The sequence below is a fragment of the Palaemon carinicauda genome, chromosome 11 (assembly GCF_036898095.1).
Source record: "Palaemon carinicauda isolate YSFRI2023 chromosome 11, ASM3689809v2, whole genome shotgun sequence".
In the NCBI taxonomy this organism is placed as follows: Eukaryota; Metazoa; Arthropoda; class Malacostraca; order Decapoda; family Palaemonidae; genus Palaemon; species Palaemon carinicauda.
Window position 1 is genome coordinate 132,005,092 of NC_090735.1, and position 14,296 is coordinate 132,019,387.

The 14,296-nt window shown below is 33.9% G+C and overlaps 1 protein-coding gene across 1 annotated transcript in view; it reads right to left on the minus strand.

The window, feature by feature from the left end:
- Positions 1-14,296, minus strand: part of LOC137650219 (serine-rich adhesin for platelets-like) — a 361,753-nt gene that overhangs the window by 295,903 nt on the left and 51,554 nt on the right. The window lies entirely within an intron of this gene.

Consider the following 14,296-nt stretch of genomic DNA (forward strand, 5'->3'; position numbering starts at 1 on the left):
CCACGACGGGGGGAAAATCGATAAGCCAGGGCAAGTAATTGGGCCAGTTTCGTGGTTGCGCTGTTAAATACACCTGCCAGGTATTGTTATGGGCTGCTATGTCGATAAAAAAAGACCTTTGCATTTTCTTCCCGGGGGGGGGGGGGGGCAATGGCACACTGAGACGTAGTCGCATCAAGATGGCGGTGGGGCAGGTAGTAGTACTCTCTCTCTCTCTCTCTCTCTCTCTCTCTCTCTCTCTAAATATATATATATATATATATATATATTTATATTTATATTTATATTATATATATGATATATATATACATATATATACACACATATATATACATATATATATATATATATATATATTTATATATATATATATATATATATATATTATCATCATCATCATCATCATCATCATCATCATCATCATCATCATCATCATCATCATCATCATCTACTACGCCGATTGACGCAAAGGACCTCGGTTAGATTTCGTCAATATTCTCTATCTTCAGCTTTTAAATCAATACTTCTCCATTAGTGATTTCCTACTTCACGCTTCATATTCCGTAGCCATGTAGGTCTGGGTCTTCCAACTCTTCTAGTGCCTTGTAGAGCCCAGTTGAAAGTTTGGTGAACTAATCACTCTTGGGGAGTGCGAAGAGCACGACCAAACCATCTTCATTTGCCCCTCGCCATGATCTCATCCACTCATTGCACTCGAGTAATCTCTTATAGTTTCTTTGTAATCCTGTCCTGCCATTTAACTCCTAATATTCTTCTGAGGGCTTTGTTCTCAAATCTGCAAAATCTGTAAAACGACTCATGTCCATACAGTAACAACGATATCACTAAACTGATATATATAGTCTGATCTTTATGTGTAATTTCAGATTTAATTTCCAGATTTTATTTAACTTAGCCAATGTCTGATTTTCTTTTATTTCAATCTTTTATTAAGCTTCAATTCTAAAGACCCTTTATTAGAGGTCATAGTTCCTGAACATTTAAATGATTCTACCTCATTAATCCTTTCTCATTCCAATGATATTTCCTCTTCCATTGCATATCTCCTTCTCATCGTCTATGTCTTTCTTTTATATATCTTGAGCCAAACCTCCTGTAATATTTTATGCATTCTGTTACACACACACACACACACACACACACACACACAACTACAAAATAACAACTGCAGCCGTTTCTAGTCCACTGTAGGACAAAGGCCTCATACATGTTCTTATTTATGTCTAGGGTTTGGTCATTTCATAAGTGATGGTGGGAAACTTTACTTTTATCGCTTGCAGCAAACCAACTTAGTATGGGTGGCCCTGACTAGTACAGCTTTACTGATCAAGGCTAGATACAAACCCTTTCACCACGATAAGGTTTCCACACAGAAAAGTATATATATATATATATATATGTGTGTGTGTGTGTGTGTGTGTGTGTGTGTGTAACAATTCCTTTACTGAATATCCAGCCAGGTAAGGATTCAAAGTTATCCCTTTTTAGTTTTGTCTGTCAGCCACATTCCAACCAGAAAAGGCATATGTTGGACAGGATAAGTGTACTCAGGATCTATAGACCTTGAGTGTACTTGTGTAACCCCCTTTGGGTTGACGAGATTCCTAGAATCTATGGAATCGAATACTAAATAATCTATCATTTATATGAGGGAGTCATTTGTAACATTTGTAAAGGCAATTTAGTGTGGGGATACGTCGGATATTATAAAGACGACTGGGGGCAGGAATGAAAATGAACCGAGAGTCCGTTTAACAATATGGATGAGCTTAAGGTGAATCGGATCGATCATGTGTCGTCCAGGTAGTCTCTCTCTCTCTCTCTCTCTCTCTCTCTCTCTCTCTCTCTCGTGTGTATGTTCTACCGCCTGTCATTGCCACTCTACTAAGCTCCACATATTTTAATTCTTCATTACGTCCACTCCCCTTGTAAGATACCCAAACAATGCATCCTTCCCCTTTTTCCCCTCGCTTCCCCTCCTCTTCTCTCCCCTCCCTTCCCCTCCCCTCCCCTCTCCCTCTTCCTCTCCCCTCTCTTCTCCTCTCCTCTTCCTTCCTCAAGCTTTATTTGACCTATTTTAATTGGTCTTTTTTTTCCTCACTTGAATAGGATTGATGTTTGTTGGACCGGATTTTTATCTATCTTAATGAGCCCTGTCTCTCTTGTTTTGAATATCGGACATCCTAGTATTTATAACGTTGATTCCAAAGTTTTAATGGCCAGAAAGTACGAGGAAAGACTCCTCTGTGGCTCTGGTATCGTATAAGGATTACGTGATAGACCATTTGCAGAACAACGATCTCAGGAAATGACGTGGTCGGTGAAGTTTCAAGTAGATATGCTCTACTGGATACTCCTTCTTTGCCCTTAAGTGTTTCCTCTTTCCTCCCTTGGTTCTACGTATTTCTTTGCACTTGGGTGTTTCCTCTTTCCTCCCTTGGTTCTGTGCATTTCTTTGCAGTTGAGTGTTTACATATTTATCCCTTGGTTCTAAAGTAAGTACGTCTTTGCACTTGAGTCTTTCATCTTTCCTCCCTTGGTTCTATGTACTTGAGTGTTTCCTCGTTTATCCCTTGGTTCTAAGTACTTCTTTGCACTTGAGTGTTTCTTTTTTTATCCCTTGGTTCTAAGTACTTCTTTGCAGTTGTGTGTCTCCTCTTTCCTCCCTTGGTACTATGTACTCCTTTGCACTTGAGTTTTTCCTCTTTCCTCCCTTGGTTCTATGCACTTCTTTGAACTTGAGTGTTTCTTTTTTTTACCCCTTGGTTCTAAGTACTTCTTTGCAATTGAGTGCTTCCTCTTTTATCCCTTGGTTCTAAGTACTTTGCACTTTTCTGTTTCCTCTCTCCTCCCTTGGTTCTCTGTACTTATTTGCACTTCAGTTTTCCTCTTATCCCTTGGTTCTATGCACTTCTTCGCATTTAAGTGCTTCCTCTTTTATCCCTTGGTTCTAAGTACTTCTTTGCACTTGGAGTCTTTCCTCTTTTATCCCTTGGTTTTAAGTCTTTCTTCATTTATCCCTTGGTTTTTAAGTCTTTCTTTGCACTTGAGTGTTTCCTCTTTTATCTCTTGGTTCTAAGTACTTCTTTGCACTTGGAGTCTTTCCTCTTTTATCCCTTGGTTTTAAGTCTTTCTTCATTTATCCCTTGGTTTTTAAGTCTTTTTTGCACTTGAGTGTTTTCTCTTTTCTCCTTTGGTTTTAAGTACTTGTTTGCATTTCGAGTGTTTCCTTTTTTATCCCTTGGTTCTAAGTACTACTTTACATTTGAGTGTTTCCTCTTCTCTCCCTTGGTTCTAAGTAAATAACAGATCCCATTCATTAAGTTAGCACCTGCCTGTCTACTCTCTCAATGAGGTCGCCCAATTGTTGTAATTGAATGACGTTAGGCAGCCTATTTATTGCTTAGACCATGAACCAAAGTATAATAATAAATTTGAGGTTGTCACTTTTATAAATCAGTCAGTAACATTGTGGTCAAACCTGATTATGATCAATTTACGTGTTGATTTTTGCTTTTCTATACGAAAAAAAGAATAAAATAATATACCAACTTTAATGAGACTAGTACAGTGGTAACGTGTTTGCCTAGCAATCGCATGGCAACAGATCTATCCCCATCCGTGACCGTGAGTTCAAGCCGTTTACGGGGGAGGCCACTGCTGTGTTTTTTTTTTTTTTTTTTTTTTTTTCTTTTTTTTTTTAGGTGAGTACATTGAAGACATGGTGACATTTCTTATATCCCTTCTCACATCTTCGTATTTTCTATATTCCAACTTAACGTGACAATCACAGCCATCTTTATTGTCTTCTCAAGTTAAGGGAAATGCTAATTTTAATCACGAGGACTTTATGAATGATAGAAATGTGTACCAGAATACTAATCTTTTCAAATGAATTCTGGTGTTTACTCGAGTCTTAGCCTCGAGATACTCATCTGGGAGAAGACGTGAGTTTGCAATGCATTTTCTCATTTACATTAAAGGTTTTAGGGATTACACTTGATAACGATTTCTTAGCCACACCATCACTCTGTCGTTGGCCTTGCAACTTGCATATTCGTTGTTTTGCATCTTGGAATTATTGCCCATGCAAATTGTTCAATTATTCATCTTCGTTTGTGTTGATAGTTTTAGGGGATAAAGCTCTGAATTAGAATTTTCCACTTGCAATTTTGATTGATTGATTTGAGTTTTTCTGGCATCCTGACATCTAAGGTCATTGACGCCGATATCGTTAATTGTAAATAGAAAATAAAAGAATATTCAATTAAAACCATAAAAGCAAAGATGTTATTTTAAAAGTTAAATACTTTTCAGAAGACCTGCTGTCTGAAATAAAGTTAAAAGTACCTTCCAAGTTTGTTTTTGTAAAAGTTATAGATTTAATAATTTTAAAATCATTCGTTTCTGACCAGATGTTCCGTGGGATGTAATTAGACATTGTAATTTACTCTTCGTCGTGAGTCATTAACCCTTTCAGTGCCATATGTTGAACAGGCTGACGTGAGTCTTTTTATAGTTTATATATGACATATCTGTTTTGATGTTGTTACTGTTTTTTAAATAATTTGTTAATTTTTTCTCATCCTGTATTTATATCCTTATTTCCTTTCCTCACTGGGCTATTTTTCCCCGTTGGAGCTCTTGGGCTTATAGCGTCTTGCTTTTCCAACTAGGGTTGTAGCGTAGCAAGTAATAATAATAATAATAATCCTCACTGGGTTTAGAGCATCTTGCTTTTTCAACTAGGATTGAAGCTTACCTAGTAATAATAATAATAATAATATAATAATAATAATAATAATAATAATAATAATAATTGTTAACTTACTCAAAATTTGAAAAAAGACGATGACTTTTAGTTACCCAAACCATGGAAAGTCGGTATTCATTGGAAAGGCTTTGATGAGAACTTTCCAATAGATATCAGCAAGCTAGGATTTGTGTGGTCTTGAAAGATCGTTTTAATCAGAAGATTTGTTGAATTTACCACTGACAGTACTAGTGTTAAATCAGTTTTGTGGAAGATGGTTATGTTTTTAGAGCTGGGTTTACGAACAGTTGATACTATTATTTAATCCCGATCAAGATGAATAGACGAAAATATTTAATCCAGACCAAAACGAATAGAGAAGAAGATATTTAATCCAGACCAAAACGATTGGAGAAGGAAATGTTTAATCCCGATCAAGATGAATAGAGGAAAATATTTAATCCAGACCAAAGTGAGTGGATGAAAATATTTAATCCAGATCAAAATAAATAGCGACGTAAATATTTAATTCAGACCAAAACGAATAGAGACGAAATTATTAAATCCAGACCAAAATGAATTGACAAAAATATTCAATCCAGACCAAAACGAATAGAGAACAAAAAAAATTGAATTCAGAGCAAAACGAAAAGAAAAGGAAATATTTAATCCAAACCAAAAGGAATAGAGAAAAATATTAAATCCAAAGCAAATCGAAAAGAGAAGAAAATATTTAATCCAAACCAAAACGAATAGCAAGAAAAATATTTAATTCAGACAAGACGAATAGAAACGAAAATATTTAATCCAGACCAAAACGAATAGACGAAAATATTTAGTTCTGACCAAAACGAATAGAAAGGAAAAAATTTAATTCAGACCAAAACGAATAAGAAGCAAAATAATTATTCAAGAGAAAAATTAATAGAAACAAAAATATTTAATCCAGGCCAAAGCTAATAAACGAAATATTTAATCCAGACCAAAACGAATTAAGACGAAAATGTTGAACCCAGACAAAAGCAAATACACGAAAACATCTAATCCAGACCAAAAACTGGAACGTCAGTGGGCTTACTTGCTTGGTCTTTGAAAACGAGGATCAGGCATTGGGTAATTTTTTAGGCTGGAAATTTTAACTTATAACCAAGGAAAAGTGATTTTAAATTTATTAAATTGATGTACGAAATTATCGCTTAAATTTTAACTCGTAAATATTGTGGCAACCTGATAAAAATGTTTCTCTATGATTAGTAATTCTCATCTATGAATACTTAGGGGAGATAGTCAAATGCACAATTAAAGTTTAGTTTTGAATAAATAGGCTTTTAAATTAGAGCCAACTGCCTCTATAAGATAAGTGTTTTATTGAAACTGGAAGAGTTAAAAGCAAAGGACAGTAGTTTTCCCAAATAAATACATTGTCATATGAAGATCTTGTTGGTTTATGATAAATTGTCTGATATTGTCATTGATTTGACTAATTGTTTTGTAATTAATTTGTTTTAATTTCATCTGTATATATATATATATATATATAATTATATTATATATACATATATATATATATATAATTTATATATATATATATCTATCTATCTATCTATATATATATATATATATATATTTAATGAGAGAGAGAGAGAGAGAGAGAGAGAGAGAGAGAGAGACGCATTATTTCCTTATGTGAAACCCGAACTGGTAAAGCAACCAAAAGCCTTGATCGAACTAAAACTTAGCTAATTAATTTTTAAGGGCCGGGGGGAGGTTAGGTCAAGGTTAATACTGCCAAGTAGCGTTAGTTGACAAAGTTTAGCGATGTATTTGCTGGTTAGAAACGAAAAGTTTATTCTTCGCATTAATTGCATAGTTGGATATATATATATATATATATATATGATAAATTTTGCACATTTAGACGTGTTTTTCATATTCAAATAAGCCATATATATTTTTGATACATTAATGTCTGGATTCTCTTAACGACCTCGGGATCAGAGCCCCAAGCGAAATCACACAAAGACAAGAACTTGTGACCGGCCGGGAATCGAACCCTGGGCGGCAAGCTTGTATAGACAGTAGTGGTTTAGTCACTGTCTATACAAGCTTGCCGCCCAGGGTTCGATTCCCGGCCGGTCACAAGTCTTGTGACCGGCCGGGAATCGAACCCTGGGCGGCAAGCTTGTATAGACAGTAGTGGTTTAGTCACTGTCTATACAAGCTTGCCGCCCAGGGTTCGATTCCCGGCCGGTCACAAGTTCTTGTCTTTGTGTGATTTCGCCTGGGGCTCTGATCCCGAGGTCGTTAAGAGAATCCAGACATTAATGTATCAAAAATATATATATGGCTTATTTGAATATATATATATATATATATATATATATGTATTATATATATATAAATATATATATATATATATATATATAGAGTTCGTACACATGACCATACAACACACATATGGTGGGCCATATTTGGTTTCATTCAGTTTTTCGTTTGAGTCAATGCATCGGTTTATCAGAATATCAGTCCACTCTTTTGGTTCTGTTTAATCGATTAAAGTCTAATGGTGACTGAATTTATTGTTTTGTTGTTCATCCGTTTTTTTAAATTATATATAGTTGACTTCCTTTAGATTTTCACTTAAAAGAATATACAGTATATATATTCTATCTTATTTCTCTTCCTCTTTTTCATTTTTAATAGTGTTTTAGCGTTATTATTGTTCTTACAATATTTTATTTTGATTGTTCATTACTTCTCTTGTAGTTTATTTATTTCTCCTTTTTTTCCCCTCACTACTCTTATCTTTTCCTGTTGAAGCCTTTGGGCTTATAGCATCCTGCTTTTCCAACCATGGTTTTAGCTTTGCTAGTAATAATAATAATAATAATAATAATAATAATAATAATAATAATGATAATAATAATAATAATAATGATGATGATAATGATAATATTAATGATATAATTAACAATTGATAATAATAATAATGATAATAATAATAATAATAATAACAATTTTAATAATGGTGATAATGATATAATAATAATAATAATAATAATAATAATAATAATAATAATAATAATAATAATAATATCACAACTTCTCTCTTGTAATTCCCCAAGCAACATATATCATTCCATTCCTCCCTATAATTCCCCTTCTTAAGTCCTCATCACTCGTCGCTCCCTCAAGCATTCTTAAAATTACTAGTGTACCCGACCCGCAAAAATGACGAAAAAATATTTAGATAAAAAGTATATGCAAACAGATTCAATCCTTCCCACACTCCCCCTTTCCTAACTACAACCCGCTTGTTCGGCAATTTGTTGGAGAGAGAGGTTTCCGAGTGTATCTTTCGGGGATATCCCTCTTATACCAGGGCATGACTACTCCCTTTCTTCCTGAGTTTGACAGGATATATATATATATATATATATGTGTGTGTGTGTGTGTGTGTATCTATATATATAAATATATATATATATATATATACACACACACACATATATTTATATATATATATATATATATACAGTATATATATATATATATATATTTATATATATACAATTTTTTATTTATATATTTATATATATTGCCCTAAATATAAATCTGGTCCATATAAAAGCTTCATGCTTAATGGACTTGCGCTGTACTAATAATATTTATAACACATTTTTTATTATAACAAAGGCCAATATCAATATCAATATCAATATCTTTTATCTTCTAGTTACACTAACATTTCCCTCAAATTTTCCAACTAAGTAAAATAACGATTTGCTCTCTATTACCCCCCTTATATCTTCATTACTGGCATGCTCTCTCTCTCTCTCTCTCTCTCTCTCTCTCTCTCTCTCTCTCATACCCCTATCCATATTCATATATACCTGCATATTACGTTGCAACTTGACATGCAACAGCACCTTGAATTAACTCCTTTATTTTTCTTTCATTAAATCTTTCATTGCCAACTACTTCCCTCCAATACAACAACCTCTTTTATATACACACGAGACTCACCCGTAGTTCGTCGACCCCTCGACATTTTATGGCCTTTCAGGGGAAGATATTTATCTTCCCGAATTTCTTTCAACTTTCCTCCCCAGCTATCCCAGCATTTACAAAATTTACCTGCCGTTATATATATATATATATATATATACACACATATATATATATATATATATATATGCGTGCGTGTGTGTTAGTGTGTGTGTGTATGAGTGTGTGTGTGTATGAGTGTGTGTGTGTGTTGTATTTATGTGACTGTAAGTCTTGATTCACAATTACACGGTCGAAATTGTCTTTGTATGTTATATATCCTCTGATATTTCAGTTAACGCCAATATAATGGTTTTCATGTAAAAAAAAAAAAATGGTAAATTTGACCTAATATTCTTATAGTTTTCTTCTAATATTAGCATCATTTTCTGTTGCTATAGAGTTTTAAAAGGAAATCTCTTTTTTAAGTTTTAAAATTAACCTATTTTTTCCGTTCAATCACTCGAATTATTATTATTATTATTATTATTATTATTATTATTATTATTATTATTATTATTATTATTATTATTATTATTAGCCACAGTATGCTCTAAATAGCCACGAATCATCATTAACATCATGGTATAAATAGCAAGGAAGGTTATATTTTTAGCCATGATGGTTATTTTCCCCCGAAGTTTGCTTTCCCAATTACGAAGATGATAAGGAAGAGACTCGCTGGGCAAGACAGAAGTGATTGGAGGTGGGAGGGAAGATTGACAGGTATGTCTGGGTCACCCACGGGGTCACCACCCCTCCTCCCCCCTTCCCTCCTCCCCCCTTACTGTTGACACCCAGATGGATGGTGGGATTTCCTCCATCACCACCACCACCAAGTTTTGTCCGGCAAGCCTGGATGTTTCCTCTTTTGCCCTTACGTCAGGAAAGACCAACTTTAATTCTCGATAGATCGTTTTGTTATCGGGTGGGTAGTGCTGTAACCTTGCTCTCGCTTCCCCCCCCCCCCCTCCCTCTACCCCCCACTTTCCATCTCCCCTTACTTTGTCCCAGTTTCCGCTCATTCTCCCTTTTATAGACTTTATTTCATTTTCCTTCCTGGCGCTCGGATTAGTACACGTGTACTTCAAGTACCTTCTTGTAGGTATTTAATTACACGTATGGCACTTTTCTTCATCTGCAGTCGTTTACAATTTAATGTACAGTGTTGTGGTGACCGATGTGTTAACGTCCCTGACTGGTCATTGCCAAACTGGGGTTCGAGTCCCGCTTAAACTCCGTAGTTTCTTTGGTTGCTCCAATCTCATCATCCTTGTGAGCTAAGGATGCGGGGTTTTGGGGAGCCTATTTCTCTATCTGCTGAGTCATCAGCAACCATTGCCTAGCCCTCCTTGGTCCTAGCTGGGGTGGGGAGGGGCCTTGGGCGATGGTCAGTCTCTAGGGTATTGTCACTGTCCCTGGCCCCTGCCATTCATGATCGGCCTTTAAACCTTTAAAAGGGCCGTATATCATAAGGGAGTCTCTGCGGTAGTTACTACCGGTGGAATCGTGATGGATTTTTAAAGCTCTATGGTTGATAGGATATGTCATAGTTCGCGTCGGGAAGTTTGGTGTGTTCCCCTTCACGAGCTCTGCTTCCACAAGACCTTGTGTGTTTGTGGGTTGCAGTGCAAAGGCAGATATCTGATTAATGACGCTGCACGCTCTTTGAAAATAGGGAAGAGAGAGAGAGAGAGAGAGAGAGAGAGAGAGAGAGAGAGAGAGAGAGAGAGAGAGAGAGAGAGAGAGAGAGAGATAATATTTTAGTGGTTTCACCCTGATGAGATGAAAATTAGCTTGTGTAGGGCCTGTTTTGATGATTTCAATATGTGCATGAAACTTCCACTGCATATAGGGGGAGAGAGAGAGAGAGAGAGAGAGAGAGAGAGAGAGAGAGAGAGAGAGAGAGAGAGAGAGTATTTTAGTGGTTTCACCCTGATGAGATGAAGATTACCTTGTGTAGGTCCTGTTTTGATGATTTCAGTTTGTGCATAAAACTTCCACTGCATCAGCCACGTAATATACCACTGCAGAACAGAAAATTTATTAGCAGTCGGTCTTCCACCCCTCTCCCCCTTCCCCCCCCCCCCCCCCCCGAGCTTTATACTATAGTCATGAAGACAGGGTAGCTTAAGGGGTAAAAATGATAACACCGCTAATGATAAGCAAGTATCCTCTTTGTATTGCCGAGCTGTTAATAAGTAACTTTCCCTTTATTCTCCTGGACCATCCATTCTTGTACCTCTTCTATTGTATACAAGTCATCCACCAAATTTTATTTATTTATTTATTTATTTTTGAACTCAAATGACTATGTGTGGTTTCAAAGTGTATCTACTGTAGATACGACCATTTCAATATTTTTTCATATCCAATTTCCGGACGTAACCAGGTAGTAGGTTGACCAAGGCACCATCCACCCGTTGAGATACTACCGCTAGAGAGTTATTCGGTCAGTGCTACATTAGATCCCTCTCCCTTATTACGGCTCATTTTTTCCTTTACGTATACATACACAGAATAGTCTGGCCTATTATATACACATTCTTCTCTGTCATACACCTAACAACACTGATATTACCAAAAACTCTTCTCTCTCTCTAAGGGTTAACTGCTGCACTCTAATAGTTCAGTAGCTAATTTCCTCTTGCTAAGGGAAGAAGAGACTCTAAGTATGGTAAGCAGCTCCTCTAGGAGAAGGGAACTCCAAAATCAAACCATTGTTCTCTAGTCTTGGGTAGAGCCATAGCCTCTGTACCATGGTCTTCCACTGTTTTGGGGTTAGAGTTCTTTTGCTTGAGGGTACACTCGGGCACACTATTCTATGTTATTTCTGTTCCTCTTGTTATTTTAAAGTTTTTGTAGTTTATATATGAAAGGTTTATTTTAATGTTATTCTTAAACATCTTTTGTAATTTATTTCCTTGTTGGAGCCCTTGGGCTTATAGCATCCTGGTTTTCCAACTAGGGTTGTAGCTTAGCAAGTAATAATAATAATAGAAATAATAATAATGATAATAGTAATAGTAATATCAATAGTAATAATAATAATAATGATAATATAATAATAATAATAATAATAATAATAATAATAATAATAATAATAAAATATCAGTACTTTTCCTTTATATGAAAGGTTGAAAAACTTAAACATCTGCAAAATATCCTTTATGAGGAATTTAAACATCTGGAATATATCCTTTATGAGGAAGTTAAACATCTGGAATATATCCTTTATGAGGAAGTTAAACATCTGGAATATATCCTTTATGAGGAAGTTAAACATCTGGAATATATCATTTATGAGGAATTTAAACAGCTGGAACATATCATTTATGAGGAATTTAAACAGCTGGAGTATATCATTTATGAGGAATTTAAACAGCTGGAATATATCATTTATGAGGAATTTAAACAGCTGGAATATATCATTTATGAGGAATTTAAACAGCTGGAATATATCATTTATGAGGAATTTAAATAGATGGAATATATCATTTATGAAGAATTTAAACAGCTGGAATATATCATTTATGAGGAATTTAAAGAGCTGGAATATATGATTTATGAAGGAGTTAAACATCTGAAATATATCATTTATGAGAAATTTAAACAGCTGGAATATATAATTTTAAGGAATTTAAACAGCTGGAATATATCGTTTATGAAGAATTTAAACAGCTGGAATATATTATTTATGACGAAGTTAGACATCTGAAATATATCATTTATGAAGAATTTAAACAACTGGAATATATCATTTATGAGGAATTTAAACAGCTGGAATATATCATTTATGAGGAATTTAAATAGATGGAATATATCATTTATGAAGAATTTAAACAGCTGGAATATATCATTTATGAGGAATATATGATTTATGAAGGAGTTAAACATCTGAAATATATCATTTATGAGAAATTTAAACAGCTGGAATATATAATTTTAAGGAATTTAAACAGCTGGAATATATCGTTTATGAAGAATTTAAACAGCTGGAATATATTATTTATGACGAAGTTAGACATCTGAAATATATCATTTATGAAGAATTTAAACAACTGGAATATATCATTTATGAGGAATTTAAACAGCTGGAATATATCATTTATGAAGAATTTAAATAGATGGAATATATCATTTATGAAGAATTTAAACAGCTGGAATATATCATTTATGAGGAATTTAAAGAGCTGGAATATATGATTTATGAAGGAGTTAAACATCTGAAATATATCATTTATGAGAAATTTAAACAGCTGGAATATATAATTTTAAGGAATTTAAACAGCTGGAATATATCGTTTATGAAGAATTTAAACAGCTGGAATATATTATTTATGACGAAGTTAGACATCTGAAATATATCATTTATGAAGAATTTAAACAACTGGAATATATCATTTATGAGGAATTTAAACAGCTGGAATATATCATTTATGAGGAATTTAAATAGATGGAATATATCATTTATGAAGAATTTAAACAGCTGGAATATATCATTTATGAGGAATTTAAAGAGCTGGAATATATGATTTATGAAGGAGTTAAACATCTGAAATATATCATTTATGAGAAATTTAAACAGCTGGAATATATAATTTTAAGGAATTTAAACAGCTGGAATATATCGTTTATGAAGAATTTAAACAGCTGGAATATATTATTTATGACGAAGTTAGACATCTGAAATATATCATTTATGAAGAATTTAAACAACTGGAATATATCATTTATGAGGAATTTAAACAGCTGGAATATATCATTTATGAGGAATTTAAATAGATGGAATATATCATTTATGAAGAATTTAAACAGCTGGAATATATCATTTATGAGGAATTTAAAGAGCTGGAATATATGATTTATGAAGGAGTTAAACATCTGAAATATATCATTTATGAGAAATTTAAACAGCTGGAATATATAATTTTAAGGAATTTAAACAGCTGGAATATATCGTTTATGAAGAATTTAAACAGCTGGAATATATTATTTATGACGAAGTTAGACATCTGAAATATATCATTTATGAAGAATTTAAACAACTGGAATATATCATTTATGAGGAATTTAAACAGCTGGAATATATCATTTATGAAGAATTTAAACAGCTGGAATATATCCTTTATGAGGAAGCTCAACATCTGGAATATATCATTTATGAAGAAGTTAGACATCTGAAACATATCATTTATGAGGAATTCAAACATCTGGAATACATCCTTTATAGAATTAAACATCTGGAATATATCCTTTATGAGGAAGTTCAACATCTGAAATATATCCTTTATAGAGTTAAACATCTGGAATATATCATTTATGAGGAAATTAAACGTCATAAATATAAGCTAAATGAGAAATTAGATAAATATACCACCGCAGTTCTCAATTTGTCATTGGAAATCACCATGGAAAACTCGAACGGGGGCGTGCAACCCCTTAGAGTTCATTGACTAAGGCTGGCCTGATGAG